The sequence below is a fragment of the Magnolia sinica genome, chromosome 16, assembly GCF_029962835.1.
Source record: "Magnolia sinica isolate HGM2019 chromosome 16, MsV1, whole genome shotgun sequence".
In the NCBI taxonomy this organism is placed as follows: Eukaryota; Viridiplantae; Streptophyta; class Magnoliopsida; order Magnoliales; family Magnoliaceae; genus Magnolia; species Magnolia sinica.
The window spans coordinates 29,636-32,966 of record NC_080588.1 but is presented as its reverse complement, the minus strand read 5'-3'; the positions used below and the strand labels follow the sequence as shown (position 1 = coordinate 32,966).

Genomic DNA, 3,331 nt, shown 5'->3' with positions numbered 1-3,331 from the left:
GGGTATTTTTGTGTTTTTGTGCTGCTGTAGAGCTGAAAGTGTATTTGGGTCTGTGGCTAGAAGCAACCTTTTTCTTTGGAACCATACTCTATCATGAGGAATGTAGCAACAACTCTCACTGTTATAACCCAAAGAGTGGCAGTATCAGGCATTGATTTCTTTTTCTCCATTGCTTTGAGTGTAACCCTCAGTATTAGAATTATTCAATCCAGAAACATGCCACTGTTGAGTTTCATGTCTTCTTTTGTGGTTCAAATAAATATTTGCCTGTATGTGGGTATGTCTAGTTGCTTTGATTAGCACTGCTCTGTTTTTTTTTTTTTTTCTTTTTGTTAAGCAGTATGAGACATTTCTCAGCTTGTCATTGTTTTACTATGTGTCCCTTTTTTTTTTCTTCAGATAATCAACTATTGGATCGGCTTTCTGTGCTGCATTGATGGGGCCACTAGAAGCTAAGCTAACAGTCAGGTACGAGAATCTCCCTATTGCATTACTAGTAACTCAAGGACAAAGGCAATAATGAGGCTTCCTGCATCAAAAAGATCTTTAAATGTTTTAAACCAATAGAAGGTTTAATCTCTGTACTTGTTTTTAAATACCTGAATTGTACAAGTCAAGAGTGCTGGAGCTATATGCAAGCGATGATCGTGGGATCAATGTAGTCCGCAATAAGATCAAGGATTTTGCAGCTGTAGCTGTAGGTTCTGGTAACCCCCATGGGTATGTTGCAAATTTACAGTCCGATTGTGGTTTGTGTAGTAAATTTGCCTGTTCTAGATTACACACAATTATTCGTTTTCATTTGCATGCTCTCTCTTGTCAACACCAGGGGTTACCCTTGTCCGCTGTTCAAGATCATTATCCTAAATGTGGCTGATTCAATGACTGAAGATGCTCAGGTACTTGTAGACTGTACCCATTCTCAGTCCTTGAATCTGGACCATTGAACTATCTCCCATTGAACTCTCTCCCAGGTTGATATTTATAACCTTATAATCATTGAACTATCTCCCAAGTTGATATTTATAACCTTGTAATCATTGAACTATCTCCCATTGAATCTGGACCATTGCTGTATTTTCTCATTAACCATCTATTTGTAGGCCAATGAATAAAAAGGTTAGGAACTTCCATTTAAGGACTTGTATAGTGTTCTCAAGTTGTCAGTTTATATAGGTGGAGCCCATGGTCCCATGATCTGAGCCGTTGGTTTGATGGCCTGCTATTATGGATCATGACCCATGAAATCTCCTCAATACAGCGATTCAGATGTTTCACTTTCTAGGCTATAAAATAGACGGTGAGGATTTTTTATTTATTTATAATGTATTTGTGCAATTGCAAACTTATTGTTGTAAATATATATAATTTTTATTATAAAGTTGTACTATATTTTTTCAATATTAAATTTTAATTGCATATAATATTCTTTGGTTTTTAAATATAAAAACAAATGTAAGGTTTTATTGGCCATTCCTAAATAATGAAAAATACCGTTTTATAAATTTATTGTGGCTGTTATCAACATTAAAACGGTTTAAAACCGTTTCTAAAATTTTCAAATTGACCTTATGCAACCTTAGGAACGGTTCCTAAGAGTCTGTTCTTAAAATCTGAAACGGTACTAGATACGGTATTGAACTGTTCCATATTTTTTGCGACACCTCTTTTAGGAACGGTTTAAAACCGCTCCTAAATGACGAATTTTGGCATAGTGACATGATAGTGGGCTCCACAGTTAGGGGTCCCACCCACCGTGGATCCCGAGTCTCACCTAATTTGCTCCCAAGGGTATGAGCCTAAAAAAGTAGTAGAGAATTCTTAGGTGAACCACACTTGTAACACCCCGAACTTTTCGATACTCGAGCATCGAAAGTTCTCAAGCGTCGCATAAGATTCAACATAATATATACGTGTACAATACCAATTCAATTATCCTAGCCTTACATCCTTGTCATGATACAAACCTAACAATTGGGAATGATCTCCATTCATAGATCAAGCCATCCGACTGTTAAGAATGATCTTAATCCGTATATCAAGTCATCCAACCGTTGATCATGTGATTTCATACATTTACCTTCTTTTGACTAAATCGGTGAATAACTCCTTATCTATAATGATTTAGATGTGAGTTCTTTTGTAAGAATTACTTAGAAACGTTCCGACAACCACGTGGAGCCATTATATTTCCCAAAACTCACAGCTCAGCAATAATTATGAAAACGGCATTAACCTAAACCATGAAATTCTAGATCATGTGGTTCCCACAAACCGTTTAATGTGAAAATTTACACCATGCCTCTATGTATCCTAAATTAACCGTACACGTCGAATTACATCCCTTAGATCTTTGTAAAAGTAGGCCCCATCGACACTAGCAAAAGAGCTGGAATCGGATCCGTTCGCAGCTAAACGAACGACAAGATGTGGTGGGCCACCACGATTGATTATGGAGATCCAAACCGTTCATGTTGTCAGCCATCTAAAACCGACCCAAGCTGCGACAGTTGACGCATGTGTGTGCGCATGCGAGCTAATCACAGCCGTTCTCCTTCCCGGTGACAAAAGCGGTTGCTGTGTAAAGAAGGCCTCCCAACTCCTTTTGCATGCGTAAACAACCTTACGCAGGAAGGATCTAGAAATCCTTTCTGCCATATAAAGACCTCTGTCCGACTGTGAAAAGAAAGAAAGAAAGAAAGAAAGAAAGAAGAGAAAAGAAAGAAAGAGAAACGAAAGGAAAGAAAAGAAAAAGAAAAGAGAGGAAATAAAGAAAGAAAGAGAAAGGAGAGGGAAGAAAGGAAGAAAGGGGAGAGATTTTCGGGTCGACTCGGTGAGTCTAACTGGGAGTCGAGTCTAGTGTAGAAACCTCAACCAGCCTTCGTAACGGGTAAGATCTCTCTACTAACCTTCCTTTTAATCTAGATCATGCACCAGATTTTTATTTGGGATTTCGAGTTGGATTGATCAGCTAGCGAGTCACACTGAGTGGACTCGGTGTAGAGAGTCGCTAAACCTCGAGAATTGTTGGGTTAAGGTTGTTGCTGATCTAAGTAGAGAGGACTGTGAATTGAAATTCTCAAATTAAGATGGAAAACTACTCTAGTCTACATCCATACTAAATCTTAGGCAAGGTGTGGATCCACCATACAATTCCATGATATGGAAAACTAATCACATGAATCGTGTTAATATTGCTAGGATTGGATACTACAACACATATTATGAAGCGAGATCCTACTCGAAAGGTGAGGGCTCTATCCTTTAAGACTACAGTAATTTAAGTTGATTTATTTATTCTGCCTTTACCTACATTCCTGTCTTTCATCTT

The 3,331-nt window shown here is 38.0% G+C and overlaps 1 long non-coding RNA gene across 1 annotated transcript; it reads left to right on the top strand.

Moving 5' to 3' along the window:
- On the top strand, window positions 1-1,138 carry LOC131229319 (uncharacterized). Its single transcript, XR_009163257.1, has 2 exons — window positions 1-720; window positions 830-1,138. It is a non-coding gene; the product is annotated as an uncharacterized LOC131229319 (long non-coding RNA).
- Window positions 1,139-3,331: the final 2,193 nt, after the last annotated feature.